Source organism: Oculina patagonica, chromosome 13 (assembly GCF_052425735.1).
Source record: "Oculina patagonica isolate OP01 chromosome 13, crgOcupat, whole genome shotgun sequence".
Taxonomy (NCBI): domain Eukaryota; kingdom Metazoa; phylum Cnidaria; class Anthozoa; order Scleractinia; family Oculinidae; genus Oculina; species Oculina patagonica.
The window spans coordinates 22,691,958-22,710,980 of record NC_135770.1 but is presented as its reverse complement, the minus strand read 5'-3'; the positions used below and the strand labels follow the sequence as shown (position 1 = coordinate 22,710,980).

Sequence of the window (19,023 nt, the reverse complement as noted above, 5' to 3'; positions counted from 1 at the left end):
CCCTTGAAGCAACCTTGCAGAAAAAATTTCATCAACTTATACAGGCAGTAGTCAACGCCACATCTCGTGAGAATCATAATGTCGAATCTGGTAAGATGGCTTTATGAATGATTATATAGTAGTTCGTTTACCTTATTATAGGAAATTAACGATACATGTTATTAACGCGAATTTCAAAAGCTCGCGTCAATTTTATGTATGTTAACTTTTTTTACTATAAGCATTTGACCAGAACTTTTCCTAAATTCGCGTTGATTTTATTACGTTGTTAAAATGCCTCGTTATATTCCTATAATAAGGTATTTCAGTCATTTTTCCTGTTTTGTTTTACACTTACCTTTAATACGTTTTATCTTTTGCAGGTTCGTCTTTTCCGTCATGCAAAGAAATTTACGTGAGTCAAAAGTAAGTAGTTATTATAAAATAGCTATGGGAACATCTGAAAAAAAGAGTTCTCTGCAAGAATTGTCTCCTAGCTCTGTTAACAAGAAAAAGATACGTCGTGTAAGACGAGCTAATGCAATTTGGTCTTTCGGATTTTCCGTTGAAGATCAAATACAAATACGTTTCATGTATCATAACAGTCGGGTAAGAATACAAATTGTTAATAAGCGCAGGTGAATATATTGCTTTCGTTCAGATTATAAAACAACCGATAAATACTTTCAGTGTTTTATAAATATGAATTAAAACAGAAAACGTAGCCGTGGCTTTCCTGCATTCCCATTTGTTTTCGATCATTTTGAGTTTAGCGTTTAAAGTTTGATCTCAACAAGACTACGGAATTAAGCTCGCAATTTTCTGCTGTCCTTAAAGTAAGTAGGAAACGTTCAGCTAGTGACCGTGAAATATGATAAATATACCACGTTTTGGGGAAATTTGCCTTCCATGTGTTACCATTTTGAAAGGAGGTGGGGACAAGCTAAGGCATATCAGAGTGGTGGATCGGTCGTTTTTTACTCAATTCGCGAAGCGCTCCGAAGAGCGGCCACAGTTTGTTAGATCGTATAAACGTATGATGATACTCCTCCTCCATGTTCTGTTTGTAACCAGGTCTCAAGGAAACAAAGCTTACTTACTCCAAATGCACTCTGGGAAGGTCCCTGTTTACTGTCACATGACGAGTCATGGGATTGGAGCATGCGGTGGCGGTGGATGGACGCTGGTCATGAAAATCGATGGTGCTAAGGTAAATACAGGACGCATTGTTAATCCCATTTAAAGCCGAATATAGAGTTATGCAACAATTGTTTTAGAGAAGGCGTAAATCGGATTTACTGCACGTACCCCGACTGTACTTTTGAAATAAATTTAAAATTGAACTTTGGAAACAAAGAAAAAACGAAATCAGTGTCAGCTTCCTCGCAACATCCAATATAGTTCGGGTCGGAGAATCGCGATGACTCATCACAGGCAGACCACCCTATGTGTTCGTGGTTAATAATTGTTGACATCACAGGCAGACCACCCTATGTGTTCGTGGTTAATAATTGTTGACATAAGGTCATGTTGAAATCAATGGCGCATATAGAAGATATATAGAGAAACATTACGTCGGCTTCGATTTACTACAAAATATAAAATTTACTCTAAATGATTCAATAAAAGTTAAGATGAAATGCTGAATATGTCTTGTGTCGTGTTTTTTTGCCGCCCCGAGCCCTCTAAGACGTTTATTTTGCGAGATCATTTAGCGACCGTTAGAAGAGAGAGAGAAGAGAGAACAAGGCAGGCAGCTTTACCGCCGGCGGTCGCGACCTTGTCTAATTCAAGCTGGAACTGACGCTAAACCATCAAAATTCTCGCCTCGAAAACACCGGCATCCGATCGACTAGATATTTCTCTGTCCTTGTGCCGAATTAGAGCTCCACACTTCCAATATTTTTCGAGTAAAGCGATCCCGAAGTCTCAAAAGTAGCTTTCTCCATATGATCAGTGCAAAATTCTGGATCAAAGGAATTTGAAACATGCGAATAACAAAAGGAAATTTGACACATCTGTCAAACATCAAATAAAATAACAAAAGAAAATTAGGGCACGTGCGTTTGATGTTTGACAGATGTGTCAAATTTCCTTTTGTTATTCGCATGTTTCAAATTCCTTTGATCCAGAATTTTGCACTGATCATATGGAGAAAGCTACTTTTGAGACTTCGGGATCGCTTTACTCGAAAAATATTGGAAGTGTGGAGCTCTAATTCGGCGCAAGGACAGAGAAATATCTAGTCGATCGGATGCCGGTGTTTTCGAGGCGAGAATTTTGATGGTTTAGCGTCAGTTCCAGCTTGAATTAGACAAGGTCGCGACCGCCGGCGGTAAAGCTGCCTGCCTTGTTCTCTCTTCTCTCTCTCTTCTAACGGTCGCTAAATGATCTCGCAAAATAAACGTCTTAGAGGGCTCGGGGCGGCAAAAAAACACGACACAAGACATATTCAGCATTTCATCTTAACTTTTATTGAATCATTTAGAGTAAATTTTATATTTTGTAGTAAATCGAAGCCGACGTAATGTTTCTCTATATATCTTCTATATGCGCCATTGATTTCAACATGACCTTATGTCAACAATTATTAACCACGAACACATAGGGTGGTCTGCCTGTGGACTCATTTTCCGCCGTCAAGCTCGGGAATTCGTCAGGCAGCTCCACAAATTCTTGTTCTAGATGATGCAATCTAACAGTTATGTAGTACCTGTGTAGGACTCGATTTTCATGTCACGCGTTTTATGTTTATTCCCAATAGACAACATTTCGTTACGATTCAAATATCTGGAGCGACAGGGTCGACTTTAATCTTTCAGGAGGAAAGACTGGGTTTGACCAACATGAGACCAAGTTACCGACCTACTGGAACACACCCTTCTCCAAGATCTGTCTTGGCATGAAAATCGGCCATCATATCAACTTTATTGTTATCAACAAGCAGGCCAACTCTCTGTACTCACTGATCGCTGACGGGCAATACCGCGCCACCTCACTGGGTCGTAACACGTGAAAGACGCTGATTGGTTCGCAGGCCTCCTTGCAGCCAAACTGTAACAAGGAAGGTTTTAATGCACTTAGTGGTAATAGGGCTGATTCCAAAGCAAGAATCGGTTTTCTAGGCAACCAACAAAATGACTGCGGCGGCTCTGAGTCAAGAATCGGGTTTGGTACGGGAGGGCATCCTGACGACTCCAACACGTGTGGAAACGCAGCACACTCCGGGCTCTCACCAGATAATGGAGGGAAGAACATCAAAGCCATGGGATACATTTTCGTTCAGTGACACTATAAAGGAACTGAACATTTTCTGCTTTTTAGAAAAGGCCGTAAGCTTTATATAAGACTTAATATATACACTGAAAGAGGCGTGTTCCCAATGTTAAATAAACTTGTGGGAAATGCACATGCTCATTCACACAGTTAATGTCCTGGATGGAATGTAGCGCTTCTAGGAATAGGCGTTGTTGCCTATTGTTAACTCTGATGAAGGTAACAGAGAGTTACCGAAAATTCAGTTTTATACGTTTTTTTTACCACCTTTTTAAACAGATTTTAAGATCAGATACAAACCAATTTTTTTATTATGTCAAACACTGATCGCCCTTATAACAAACGACGGATAGTTGTCAAATTTTGTTAAACAGTCACGATGCGAGTGTACTGAAGCGATAAACAAGTCATATTATTGTGATGCTATCAGGAACTATAGATCTCAAGTTGAAAAGATCAGGCTGATTTTTTAAGTTTTGTCTTTGTGGACTATAAAAACACCTAAAAATTAATATGACTCCCTTCTTCCTTCAACAAAGAAATGCTTAAGAGGGTCCTGCTCTTAGAATCGCCTTTACATATGCAAGATAAATAAAATCGATTTTCTCAAACTTTGTCAGGATAAAGGCTTTTACTTACTTGTTTCAAAAATGTATCTTTGAGATTGTTTCGATTTTTATTTTTTTCGTCGAGACGACTCTTCGGATTTGGCCGCTCGAAGCGCCAAATTCGGCTCTAAAATACCACTTTTTTCGAAGGCGAGCATAAAAAAATATGATCCGTAGCAGCAAAGGCTGGTACATAGTATTAAAATATCATCTTTCAACAGTTATTTAACGCTCTCAGATCCGAATAAAATTTAAATCTGAATTTTTATCAAATTTTCAAAATTATACGCTTCGGCCATGTTGCATCACGCTTAAATTTAGGTCAACTTCGAGAGCCAAAAAGTCAATCTGGTACATGGATTAGGCTGTCAAAACTATTTTTCTGAATAAAGGTATTACTTCATCTTCGATTTTATCCAAAAACTAGATTAGGTAAATAAAACGGAAAAAAATCAAGAGCGGCTTGAAAACATGACACTTGAGCTAATTACTTGGCGGTTTGACCTTTCTTGTTGCGATTGTTATCGCACGCATTGGCGGATTTAGAAAAGTTCGAATTTGGGTCTTATCCCCCGTCAAATAGTATTTTTAGTCTCCCAAATAGCCGAGAGAATTCATTTATTATGTTTCAGAGTCAAAATCAAGCCTCAAATGAGAATCTTTAGCACAAGTTTATTTTGAATTACCTCGCCGTTTGGCGACATCGGACAATGCACGCAACGAAAATATCAGTTTATAAATCACAACCGATAAAAATCTTTCGTAAAACTCGAAGAATGGATAGTACACTAATTAAATAACATGTTTTCTTACCTCAACCGAGCATATTTTGACGAGAAATGGTAGCACGGTTGCTGCCGTTGCTTGTACAAAGCGTTCGTTTGCAAGTTACCTATTTTCTTATCACCCGGATGTGTGACAGCGGTTCGCTACTTCCTGGTATCAAATTTCCCGATATTGCGGTACACGTGTTTGTGGGAACAAACGATATTGCCCTTGGAAAACTTCTGTTGTTGTCTTGTTTTTAAAATTAACTTCCAACTGTATTGTGCACACTTTCGGTTGCGAAATACCTAGCTGGGAAACAAGTATTATTGTGCTTTAATTCACGATCAATGGCTTCATGTGGTTTTGCCACACTTGTTGGAGGAGCGTGCGGATCGAGTGCCACTAATCCGGCTAATGTTAAATGTGTCGTTGTGGGAAGTTGCAAGAAAAGTATCCAAGGCCACCTGGGTACCTACCGTGTTATTGGAGACTCTCTATTAGATTGTGAGGCGAAACTCGTATTCTCTCGAGCAGGTTAGCAGCTTAGTATAGTATACCGTATTTACTCGAATAAGCGCCGCGGCGCTTATTTAATTTTTCGCGCTTCAAGTGCGGCGCTTATTCGAGGGCGGCGCTTATTTAAAATTTGGACGCCACAAGGAATCTTATATTTTACAGTAATTGAAAATAGCGTCTTTTGATTGTCAGTATTCGTCTCTTGCTGAAGAGAGAAGTGGTGCTAGCTGTCCTGGCAAAGTTCGCGACCTTCACAACATATACAGAACTACCAGAGAACTACATATTGTAAAAATGTTGGATAGAAAACTTATGGGCAAGCGGAAAAACAAACACATTAAACTGCAAAACATCGCTTTTGATGGAAAGAAATGTCCCAGTTTGTTTTAGAATTGATTTGTAGTGCTGTTTTTAGTTAAACGGAATCCCTCGAATAAGCGCCGCATCGGGGCTGCGGCGCTTATTCGGGGGCGGCGCTTATTAACTTTTTTGTCCCAATTGCGGCGCTTATTCGAGGGCGGCGCTTAATCGGGGGGCGGCGCTTATTCGAGTAAATACGGTATGTTTTTTATTATAAAATAATTGGTCAAATTGTTTGTGTGATCGTTGACTTTATTTGCGTATTCCAATTATGAACAGCTTAGTTTTAAAAAGAAGATGCATTTAATATCGGGCCTTTTCTAGTTAAGGTCGCTATGCACAATCTGATTACAAAATCCCGGTACTGTGTCACACATTCTGCATGATCGTCACGCAAAAAAAAAAAAAAAAAAAAAAAAAAAAATCAACCCTGTTCCCAAGGGAGGAAAAAGAGAGAGGCACTGGAAACGAGGCTGGTAAAAATTCAGAAAATTTTTACGCATTTGGTGTTTTACAGTTATCTGTACAGTAGCCTGCGAAGAACGGGGTTATGAAGTTTTTGAATGCGCATTTAGAAAACGAGCGTTTTCCAAATACGCACCCAAAAACTACGTAGGTTACTATAAACTACTTTGTCTGGTTTGTCACGCTGGTCGTAGCGGGATCTCATTAACACTAAATTTCCCGCCTTTTTATCTCGTATCCAGAAATGACAGAATTTTTTTAAAACATCCTGCGAAGCGGGTCTGTTGGGTGGGGGTGTGACTTTGAATGGAAACTTCGGGTAAAAAGCTGTAGTATATCAATATTTTCTCGCAGGAGTGTTTGATATCGACGAATCTCACCTTAAACTGACTATCGGCGGTATTTTTCTTACAGTTTGTTAGGTGTCTATTTGCCCAAGATGCCAATTAATTTATTGAAGGCAAAGATAACACAATCGTGTCAGGTGGAAAGAAAAAAGGAAAACTAAATTAAGGATGATTATCATTATAAATATTATCCTGTGTCGCACCTTTTTAGAGTAAAGAACTGGGGACAAGAAAAGTGACCGAAAGCAAAGAGTTTTTTCCTTGTTAAAGCAAAATTTCCACTATAACCAGAAGTAAATGATCTAGAAGTCCACATCTCTGGTAATGGGTCTTGTGCTATCGGATTTGCGTGTGTGCTATTTTTAGAACAGGCCTCGCGCGCGAAAATTACGTAGACGGCTTTTGGCGCGAACTGTCAGACGGTTATAAATTAAAATCAAAATTTAAGAGTAATACGACTGTCAAAACGCTAGAGTTAAAAATAATGGGCAATGAAAATAATGTGTTTTCAATTGTTGTATCGCTCGCTTTTCGACTGATATTCCCAAACAATTTTCAGTTAGCAGTTTTAATATCGAAATTCAGAAAACGAGTATTCCAAACAAGCTTCAAGTCGTGGTTATTTTTGTAGCTCACGAGCAAGAAAATATTATTTTGTTGATTTAAAGACGTTCAGCAAAGTGAAACATACTTTCTTTAACCAAAAACTAAATATTTTATTCTACCAATGGTTTCGTTTTCTTTGGTTTTTATTCCCCCTTCGAGCGCGCATAATTTGCCTGTGTAGTATTAAATTCAAGGAGTTTATCACTGTATTGAAACGGAATGCAACTTTTTCCATCTCTGGTTATCATCGGATGTTTTTCCATCACAGATCTCATAAAATTAGATCGATGCTTCCCCTTTATTTCGGAGTATTTTTTGAATTTGTTTTTAGTTTTAATTTGTTTTCTGAGTGAAATGTTTTATGGCAAGGTCACACGGCATTTTCTCGCGCGTCTCGCGCGTCTCCCGCGCAAGGATGTTCTAAAAATAGCACACACGCAAATCCGATAGCACGCGCCCCAATGCTAGATGTGGACTTCTAGATTATGTGCTTCTCAATCTGCTATAACTTGCTTTATAGCCTTTAAATTTAGCGTTTTCTTTTTTTTGAGTCGTTTTTCTTTACACATTGTACAAAACCCGTCCCCACCTCCCCAGTCTTCAAGGGGTGCTTGGGTACCCTGTGTCTGTGGTTAATATGTAACTTGATAACATTCGCCGACAGTTTATGGATTTGTAGAATGGACGCATCTACGTTACCACTTCTCGTCAAAATAGGCTCGATAAAGGTAGGAAAATGTGTAATTAATTTAGTTTACTATCTATTCTTCGATTTTTAAGGAAGATTTACCTCGGTGGTGATTTATAAACTGATATTTTCATTGTGTGCATTGTCGGACCTCGCCAAACCGCCAGATGTAATTTGCAGAAATTGTAACTCAAAATAAACGTGCTAAGAATTTTCATTTGAGGCTTATTTTTTACTGTAAAATATAATAAATGATTTCTTTCGGTTATTTGGGAGACTAAAAATACTATTTGACGGGGAATAAGACCCAAAGTCGAACTTTCTAGATCAATCTGTGCGATAACAATCGCAACATGAAAGGTCAAAATGTCAAGTAATTAGCTCAAGTGTCAAGTTTTCAAGCCGCTCTCGATTTTTTCCGTTTTATTTACCCAGGCTAGTTTTTGGATAAAATCGAAGATGAAGTGATACCTTTATTCAGAGAAATAGTTTTGACAGCTTAATCCATGTACCAGATTGACTTTTTGGCTCACAAAGTTGACCTAAATTTAAGCGTGATGCAACATGGCCGAAGTGTATAATTTTGAAAATTTGATAAAAATTCAGATTTAAATTTTATTCGGATCTGAGAGCGTTACATAACTGTTGAAAGATGTTATTTTAATACTATGTAACAGCCTTTGCTGCTACGGATCATATTTTTTATACTCGCCTTCGAAAAAAGTAGTATTTTAGAGCCGAATTTGGCGCTTCGAGCGGCCAAATCCGAAGAGTCGTCTCGACGAAAAAAATAAATATCGAAACAATCTCAGAGATACATTTTTGAAACAAGTTAGTAAAAGCCTTTATCCTGACAAAGTTTGAGAAAATCGATTTTATTTATCTTGCATATGTAAAGGCGATCCTAAGAGCAGGACCCTCTTAATACCTCCATCTTGATGTGCTAGGTGCATTTCATGTACGAGAAGACTTATTCACCAACTTTACTACTTTTTACCGAAAAGCATTAAAATTCCCGTGACAGTGTCCCATTAACTTTGTCTAATTATTCAGCATCGGATTCGGTCACCTTCTACAAAGTTTCGACACTTCAAATGATAACGTCTCGGGGTGCAAAATAGTTATCGACTTCTACGCAACTATTCTATGCGAAACTAATTCTAAAATGTCTGCAAATGACCTGGAGAACCATGTCCTTTTACATTGCTTTTTCTATATTTAACCATTTTTTCTCAGCCCGAGTTTGGTGGGCCGCTTTCTGTACTTTATACTAACACATAAAATGCAAAACGATTGAGGTTAATACATCAACGTTTGTCGAGAGAAATCTATACCTAAACTAGAAAAATTAAAAAAAGAAACCTAAAATACTTGAAATAAGACGCAGTGCTGAGACAGTTACTAAATTCCACTCAATTATTTATAACTGTCCTACGGATTGATAATGGCTTAATGCAGCTAATGCAGCACTATATGTAATAGAATATCATTTAAACTGGAAGCCATTACTGTTGTAGGTCAAATTGGTTTTCAGTTGAAATCTGTTTCAAACACAAGACAAAACCCTTATAATCACTTAAAATAATTTGAATTAATTGTTTGGGATTTATTTTTAATGATTTGAAATTGTATTGTGTCATTGTGAAAGTGTTATCATTAGGTTTGAACAGATTAACATAAGGTGGACACAGATTTATCCTGAAAAAACAGTTTGACCTACAATAATATCCCAACTCGTAAAAAAAATTTATCAAAATCCACCGCGTATCAAAAAAAACAAATTCTCCTCAGTGGTCTTCTTGCCATAACCATGACACTATTTGGAAGAATTTGATCATTCCTGAACTTGTGGAACCTGTGTGTGCTGTTGAACTTATATTCTTGTTTACGCGCAAATACAAAACTATATTACCTTTAAAGCAAAGCGGATCGAAAGAAAATCAGAAGAGTTTTGCATTTAACTTGTGCAGCTCTCGGGATAATACGTCCTTTGCCGATGAGTTTTGTTTTCGTTTCTTTTCGTTTTTTTCGTTTCGTCTCATTTGGTTCAACAGGCAACATGTTCTCGAGGTACGTTCTGTCCTTTTTTCTGCGTTTAGAATATTAATTTTCTTTGCTAATTAAACTTCATTTTTCAATACGCTCTATATTTTTCATTGGCATTTTTCTAACAGTACATATACCACACTTGATTCAACTTTTATCAAAGTTATTAAGTTCAGTTGCGAAAGCTGTTTTGACATATTCTTGTTTGTTCTTTATTTGTGTTTTCCTTTCTAGGTTTTTCTAGGTTGTTTTCTTTACACTTTTGCAAGAAAAAACAAAAAAAAGTTTTATGAACTTTTAGTAAGCGAAATTGATGACTTAAAAAGCTTAAAAACAAGCTTTGGACTTGAAGTAAAATTTTCGATACAAAGAAACGGAGTCACGCAACACATGGAGCACTATTTTAGAGAAAGACAACCACACGTTTTTACAAAAAACAACAAAGACCAAATAAAAAAAGAGTTTGACAAATTTATTGAAAGAGCAAAGGGAGAAATTGAGGCTTGGTCAGAAAGAGGATCAGGCTGGGTTATTGAAAGAATAACCAAACGGCGTACGTCAACGTTGCACGCTATCAGCCATTGCGAGGTGGAAGTTATTTGCCTTTGCCCCCAAAATTGGTAAACAAAAAAGCAGTTATTAACGTGCAAAACAGGGATAACGAATGTTTGAAATGGGCTTTGAGAGCTGCATTATTTCCGCCAAGAGATGGGAAAAATCCGCAAAGAACAAGCAGATACCCAGTTGACGACGGAATAAACTACAATGGAATCGATTTTCCAACGCCACTAAAGCAGATTGACAGGCTTGAGGCGCAAAACAGAGGCCTTGCAATAAATGTGTTTGGATGGGAAGACGACTGTGTGGTACCCCTCAGAAGAAGCGAAAAAGAAAAAGGAATTTCACGTATAAACCTTATGTTGATTGAGTCAGGATTAATACAGCACTACTGTTTTATAAAAAGAATAAGCGCATTGCTTTACGATCAGACTAAATCACACAACAAAAAACACTTTTGCATGATGTGCTTGACCGGTTTTACAAGAGCAGACTTGCTCGAGAACCACGAAAAATATTGCAATGGAGTTAACGGCAGGCCAACAAGAATCGAAATGCCGGAAGAGGGGAAAAACACTCTTTCTTTTAAAAACTATCAAAAACAAATGAAAGCGCCTTTTGTAATTTACGCCGACTTTGAGGCATTGTTAAGAAAGATGCAAGGATGTAAACGCGAAACGCCCGAGGACCGCCAGAAGAGAAAAGAACAAGGAGAAGAACTAGAAGACTTGAAGAAAAAAAGCTACACAGAAAAGACAGAACAGCACGAAGCATGTGGATTTGCTTACACAGTTGTAAGGAGCGACGGCAAACACGAAAAACCTTACGTTTACAGGGGTGAAAACGCCGTTGAAGTGTTTTTGAACTGCCTTTTAAGTGAAGAGAAAAAAATAAGATTTGAATTGTCAAAGCAAAAACCCCTTGTGATGACTTCGGAAGACTGGGAAAAATTCAAAAATGCAACCGATTGCCACATTTGCGAAAAAACGCTGATGAAACAAAACTTTTTAGACTCGTTGCCGGTTTGGATTGGGTATTATGGTGAACTTAATTACTTTGGGCAGCTTCACAAAAAATGTTATTACAGCACGAAAAAAGCGGAGCAAAGACTTGGTACCGAACACTACTATGAGCTAAAAAAGCTGACACAAAACACACACATAGTGGCCGCAAAAAAACAAAAAAAATGTTTGAAGCTGCCACAAGCCGCTTATCCAGCCGAACTACAAGGATGTGGTAAAGGACCATTGCCACATAACAGGCAAGTTCCGAGGGGCCGCGCACAACGTGTGTAACTTAATAATGCGAATAAAACCAAAAACAGTCCAAATACCAGTTGTATTTCACAACCTAAGGGGTTATGATGCGCACCATTTAATGCAGAAAATAGCAAAGATTTCAAAAGAGGCACAGAAAGAGGTAAAGTGTGTCGCAAACAACATGGAAAAATACATCACATTTTCACTGGGGGGTTTAAGGTTTATTGACAGCTTGAACTTTTTACCTGGGAAGCTTGAAAAACTTGTAGAAGCGGCGCCAAAGGAGTCATTAAATATAACAAAGGATAACTTAGAATTTGAAGAAAGCGAAGAATGTTTTGAACTTCTTTGCAAAAAGGGAATCTATCCTTACGAATACATGGACTCATGGGGAAGATTTAAAGAAACAAGTTTGCCAGAAAAAGAAAAGTTTTACAGCAAACTTAACGGCGAGCACATAACAGATAAAGAGTATGAACATGCGCAAAAAGTGTGGAAAACCTTTGGCTGCCAGACCCTGGGCGACTACCACGATTTGTACGTTAAGACAGACGTGACCCTGTTAGCCGACGTTTTTGAAAACTTCCGAAAAATCTGTCTTGAGAAGTACGGGTTGGATCCCGCGAATTATTACACGACGCCAGGCCTTTCTTGGGACGCACTCTTGAAAATGACAGGGGTGGAGCTTGAGTTACTCACAGACTACGAAATGCATCTTTTTGTCGAAAGGGGAATAAGAGGCGGAATTTCGATGGTAAGCAAGAGATATGCAAAGGCGAACAACCCTTATGTTGAGGGATTTGACCCGAGTCAGCCAAAAAAATACATAATGTATCTTGATGCAAATAACCTTTACGGGTGGGCAATGAGCAAGCCGCTTCCAAAAAGTGGTTTCAGATGGAAAAAGGTTATGCCAACAGAAAAAGAAATAACGACAAAAAAAGAGTTTGCAAAAGCTGGATGGATTTTAGAGGTGGACTTAGAATATCCGAAAGAGCTGCATGACGCCCACAACAGCTACCCATTAGCGCCAGAGAAAAAGAAAATAAGCAAAGAAATGTATTCACCTTTCCAAAAGAAAATAACAAAAAATCTTGATTTGAGCCCCCCAAACACTAAAAAACTTGTTTTAACTCTTGAAGACAAAAGCAATTATGTCGTCCATTATCGAAACTTGCAGTTTTATTTAAAACAGGGAATGAAACTCAAAAAAGTGCACAGGGTTTTAGAGTTTGAACAGGAATGTTGGATGGAGCCGTACATCCGGATGAACACAGAATTTAGAAAAAAAGCAAAAAACGACTTTGAAAAGAACTTTTACAAGCTAATGAACAACTCGGTTTTTGGAAAAACAATGGAAAACCTGAGAAACCGTGTAGACATAAGAATAGCGCGAAGCGACGAAACAAAGAAAATAAGAAAATTAGTTGCAAACCCATTGTATTCAAGGCATGTCATGTTTTCAAACGATCTAGTTGGAATAGACATGCGAAAAAGTAAGCTGTTTCTTAATAAACCGGTCTACACAGGCATGACCATCCTTGACGTAAGCAAGTTATGTATGTACGATTTTTATTACAACCACCTGAAAAAGGAGTACGGGGAGCGTTGCGAGCTTTTGTATACAGACACAGACAGCCTTTTGCTTGAGATAGAAACAGAAGACGTTTACGCGGACATGGCAGAAAACATTGACAAGTACGACACGAGTAACTACCCCCAAGAACATCCACTTTTTTTAACGAAAAACAAAAAAGTTTTAGGCAAAATGAAAGACGAGTGCGCAGTAGAAGAAGAGGACGAAGTAGAAAAAGAGGGGGAAATTAAAAAAATAAAGTATCCAGTTCTTTTCACTATTTCAGAAAGTGTCTGTCTTAGGTCAAAAATGTATTCGCTAGATTGTAAAAAAAATTGGGGATTTTCAAGTGAAAAAAAGCAAGAAAAAAATATAAAAAAAGCAAAGGGGGTAAAAAAGTGTGTGATAAAAAAGAAGATAGATCATGAAGACTACAAAGATACACTTTTTCAAAACAAGGAAAGCTTTCACGAAATGCACATGCTAAGGAGCTATGCCCACGAGATGCATTCTATAGTGGTAAACAAAAAATCGCTTTCGCCATTTGACTCAAAGCGATGGATAGAGGAAGATGGGATAAACACTTTGGCATATGGGCACTATCGGATGGGTGCGGAGCACGCGCCAAGGGCGGCAGAGAAGGGGCAAAAAAAAAGAGCCCACCGCCCCATAAAAGGGGGTGAAAAAACTAACTAGCCGCCAAGCAAAGGTCTCTCTAGAGTGCTTTAATAAATAAAAAGCCACTCAGGAGTGCCCAAGGGGCACCGGCACGCACCCGTGTGAGAAAAGAAGGAAGTGACAGCAACGACGCAAAAAACAAGAAGACAAAACATTTTTTTTTGCTGTACCGAAAAGGGGCAAGTGTTTAAATGACTCGCTGAACAATAAAAGAAGTAGCAACGCCGGCTGCAACGCCAGAAATTCCCATAAAAATAAGTTCGTATTTTTGTTGCAGGGGGCTGGGGCCCCGACATAAACAGAACGTTTATAGCTTTTCTGAGCCCAAGGGGCTCAAGCACTAAGTGCTTGGTGGTAACTGTGTATTTGGAGGAATAATAAGCAATTCTTCACGCACAAAGCCGCGCTTTGGACCATCGTGCAAGTAATAAAGCACTGGCTGATAAGGTTTAGTAACAGACCTTTCGATGCTGTAGACTTTTAATGACCAAATCGGATCTGTTGCCCTTTTTACGCCGCCTTCTAGCTCGCCAGGTTGGTAGAGATAGCGCACATTAACGAGAGAGGGGAGTTTTTTTTCTTTCAAGCCAACAGGTCTTGTATATTTTGAGGACGGTTTGGACGAAACAGCCTTTTCTTTGATTGCAGCAGCACGTTTTTTTCCAGTAAGACTGGTAACTTCGTTGTTCAGAGCGGTAACAACTTCGGGAAGCCTTTTTACCCACGCTGTCGACCGCTGGCCAGATGGCAGGTTCATCTCGACACCGTACTGATAACCAAACAGGCGCCCTGCCAGTGTTTGATTAAAACGTTCAACAATAGCTTGATCTCTGTGGATATTAACACGCCCGCGTCTAATATAGGTTTTGTGATTTTCCATTTCTTTAGTAACAGCTCCCATGAATTCGCGACCAGGGTCAACTTGCAGCATCTGTGGCCATTTTAGTGCACTTCGCCTGTAAATTGTCTGAAAACCTTTTGCAACCTCAGTTGAATCTTTGGAGGTCAAAGGCTCGGCCTCTTTGAAACGGCTGGCAACGTCAACAACAGTCAGCGCGTATTTGTAAACTTTTCGCCCTCGCGGCAGTTTGTCGTGTGGCAGAAAAAGAAGGTCCGCCTGGTGGACCGCGTTTGGAGAAGAAACATCGAATTTTGGGCGAGGAACGTATCGTGGTGCCGGAAGGTAGATCTGCCAAAGGGCCTGCTTAACTAGCCACTTTTTTGCGGCATCTTCGGAAACCTTGGCAGCCTCGGCTAATTTTTTTATCGCTGCAATTCCCTTCCAGTAGCCCTGGGGGCTATAGTAGACTTTCGAGATCTTTGCATCCATGCGTATACAAGAAAAAAAAGAAACGTTTAAAGAAACCGAAAGGCAGCGTACCCAAGAGCAAGCGCGCCTGCGCCAACAAACATCAGTTCACCTTGTTTCTGCTGCTCGCTTGGCTGATAAAAATCAGAGAACTTGGGTTCTTTCGGAGGAATCATTTGTTTGTCAGGATGTGCCTGGTTGTAGAGTTTGAAAGCGTAGTCAGTGTTTGTGAAGTTCTGTTTGGCCTGCTCTTTTATTTCCGCGTTGGTTTGTATCCAGTCGAGGAGCTTGGTGCGGTCTCGAGAGTATTTCGCGTAAGCTGCCTGGTAAGCCTCGAGAGCTTTGTCGTGTCTTTCTTTTTCTTTTAAAGCGGCGTCATCTCCGCCACCCAAAGCTCGAGCAAGGTAGTTGCCGCCAATGAAAGCAGCAGCGTTCAAGATAGCTCCGCCAGCCATAATCGCTACGCTTGCCATTTTGTTATTATATTATTCTAATTTTTTTTAATTGGTTGGGAGAATTTTCTGGTCCTCGAGATACTGTTTAAGTGCAACGCTGCCAGCCATGACGGCTGTGAACTTTACATAGTTCATAAAACTGCTGCTTGGGTCGGATGTGAAGTTTTCTTTTACAACTTTTTTGGCAGCCCAGCCGATTTCGGCGGCGAGACCTGTAATGGTGGCGGCATCCATGAGCGTTTTCACGAGCTTGTTGTCGGACATGGCGGTTCAGTATAAAATAATAAAAAATATTCAATTGAAAAATTTTTTTGTTTATTCTTCACCGTTTTGCGAAGCAAAGTTTGCAACTTCTTCACCAGATTCAACTTCTTTTGTTTTTTTTATACCTCTTTTAAAAATTGTATCCTCATCCTTATGCATCCGAATAGCGGTTTTAACGCAAGTTTTGGTAAATTCAAACCAAAGTAATGCAATACCACCCATAGCTGCACCTTTAACAAGGCTGTCAAGAATAAAACCAAGGGACGACATTGTCGGTATAATAAATGAAAAATAAATGTTTAAAAGAAATTTTTTAATCCATCGGACGGATTCCTCTTTTTGGTTGCGGGATTCTCGATGCCGCAGGTGCCTTTGGCACTCTCTCTCTTTCTGAGTTTTCAACACTTTGCGAAAATGTGCCTTCGTTTTTCTCTGTTGTAACTTGAGAGTCAGCAGGAGCATTTCTTATTTTATTGAAAAAGGCTCTGATGTCTTCGCGTTTGACATAAGTTGTAATAATTGTAACGCTCAAACCAAGCAAAGAGATCCATTGGGTTGTGCTTAAACCGCGGGAAGCAGCCTCGGGTGTCTCTTCGGGAGCAGTTACCTTTTGCTTCGCAGCGGCAGATTTCTTTTCTTTGTCTTTTGCAATGATTGCCTGGGCATCAATCGCGGCTTTTTTTTGTGCTTCACGAGCCTGTCTTGTTTTTTCAGCTGCAAGCTTGCCAGCAGCCACTCGCTTTGGATTTTTGGCAGGCTTTGTTGCTGGAGTTGTTGAAGTAACTTGTTTCTGTTCTTCTTGAGCGATCGGAGTTTGTTCGAGCTCGGCCATTTATAAAAAAAAAAATAATATTTAAATAGAAAATTGCTCAGCAACATTTTTTGCTAAGCAATTGCTAAGCATTGTTCAGTAATTACTTAGCATTTTTTTTAGCATTGCTCAGAAAAATCTTCAGTAGTTGGTGTTTCTTTGGTTTGCAACTTTGTCGGGACCCCTTGGGCGTCTTTGACGCGTGCTGCGCACGTCCCCGCGCCAGGCGCAGCTTCGTTTAAATCAACGTGCTTTGTTGTGATGAGCGCAGCATTTGCAACGGCAAGAAATCGGCCGCATTTCAAAGCCAGACCGCCTGCCAAAGTGGACAGCTCTTTACTGATAATGTAGTCGTTTTTGAGTTCCTTCTGATAATCATTGACGTCCTTGATATTTACGGCCATACCAACGACTTTAGTAACAAGAAAAATAAAGCTGTCAATCAAGCTGTCGGTTGTTTTGGATCCAACGTATGCCTCATATCTCTTTAAGTACTTTTCAACTTCTTTATCTGTCAAGCGCTTCACCTGCTCGTGTGTCAGTTGCACACCGATTGCTTCTTTGGCTTTTCCTGTTGAAACAAGGATTGCAAGCTGTTCACGCAAAGCAGGAATGTCAGGGCCTTGAATGAGTGCCATAGCGCTTTCTGTACTTTCTGGTTCAGCTCCTAGCAGTTCCATTACGGAAGCTAATTCTTGTTCACTTGCAGCGCCCTTGACGCTCTCGGGAGGAGAAGTTGCGAACGGGTCAGCCATTTATTACTATAAAAAATATGTTCAATAAAAAAAATTTGTTCCGTAAGGGTGGCGATGAGAAATGACAAGATGCGAAAACTTATTTTTTTTTAGCTTTAAAATGATTTCTTTGTAATCCTCATGGGCAAGTTCGCCAGCGTAATCCTCAAAGATTGCCTTCGTGGTCTTGGCAGAGGGGGTGTAAAAGAAAACGATTGCCGCCACATTTTCGCGGAATGAGGCTGTTATGCTTGTCATTTTTTGAGTTAACACCCATATGCTCAAGCCTGCGTGGCGAGCAGAGAAAGCAAGATTCACCAATTCCCCCGTTCTTCCCTTTACATCTTTCGATGCAGCACAGTCGTCGAGGATGATAAGCGTGTTCGTACCCTCAAAAAGAAATCTTGAAAGCCTTAACCAAGATTCCACCTCGTGCTGCTCGCAAATGAAAACAAAAAATCGAATATCTTCCTCAGCAAAGCGATAATAAGTCTTGTTGTGCTCGAAAGTCGGGCAGATGAGCACGATGTAGTCAAACTTGCCTCGGAAAGGGCCACAAAGCTGATTGACCACGTATCTTGTTTTTCCTGAGTTCGTTGGTCCCACAATGAGGGCGTTGAAGGGTATGTTGGCAGGATCCATGCTTCGCTTTGCGAAAGCTATATCAATACTCAACACTTTCTAATTCTTTATTTACAATAGAAAATTGTGCATCAGCGATAGCGAAGATGTAGCATTTGACATTCCCTGATCCTGAGGCTGTTCTCTGTATCTCTAAATTAACGCCATCCTTTGTGTTCACCAAGCGGAGCCCGCTGCCGTGCATGTTGTTGTCGCTCATGGAGCGAAGGTCAATGAAAAGCCCGAACTTTTTTTCTGCATAAAACTTTGTGGCGTTATTAAACGTTTTTTGGTCTGCTTTTTTGCCAAAGAACCTGAGAACTTCCTCCCACATGTCTCTTCCTTCAACGCCCTGACTGTACACCTTATTTGGAACGCCGTTCACGCTGATTTTTACATTTGTTATGTCAGGGTTAAAGAAAGATTCTGTATCTCTTGCACCTGCGGCGTGGGGTTCAGGAAAAAGAAGTAGAAGTCCCTTCAAGGAGCGCTTTGGGACGTTAATGCTTTCGTTTATTATCGTGTCAGTAGCTTTTTTTACTGTGATCGTTTTGTAATTATGCACATGCTCGTAAAAGAAACTTTTGCCGTTAATGTAAGTGCTTTCTACTTCTCTTGCAAGTTCTTTGTGATAAATAGCCTCGTATTCGAGTTGGATGTCAGTTAGCTCATACCCAAGTTTTGATGGATCTGTTCCTCTTACAACCACATTTGGACTGTTCAGTTTTATCTCGAAGACAAGCTCGTCTGCGAGTGCGCGCGGATAGAACACGCCATGGTCTCTCAAAATCTCGTGATCAAGCGGGATACGATACTTGCTTCCATAAACTTCTGCCAGCTTCTTTTCCGCGTCAACTCCTGAGGTTTTTTTGTCACCAGCGTTTGAACGGATTTTGCATAAATCCTCGGACTGTATACCTTCAAGAAACATGTTGCTGCGCTTTTCTACCGGCAGAAAAAGGTCCTCGAAAAGTTTGTAGACGTCGTAAGCGTTCGTATCCTGCAGAGTATCTCCTGCAAACTTGACCACCATCCTTGAGACAAGCGCCCGGGTGACGTTGTTTACGAGAAAGTTGTTGGCATGGCCGCTCACCGTTAA

The 19,023-nt window shown here is 39.8% G+C and overlaps 1 protein-coding gene and 1 pseudogene across 2 annotated transcripts in view; both read left to right on the top strand.

Moving 5' to 3' along the window:
* The window catches only part of LOC144636350 (uncharacterized), a 55,238-nt gene that overhangs the window by 9,528 nt on the left and 26,687 nt on the right, over positions 1–19,023 (top strand). The window lies entirely within an intron of this gene.
* Positions 7–3,349, top strand: LOC144636507 (putative skeletal organic matrix protein 5; annotated as a pseudogene). Its single transcript, XR_013567520.1, has 4 exons — positions 7–90; positions 363–405; positions 1,054–1,189; positions 2,744–3,349. The product of XR_013567520.1 is annotated as a putative skeletal organic matrix protein 5 (transcript).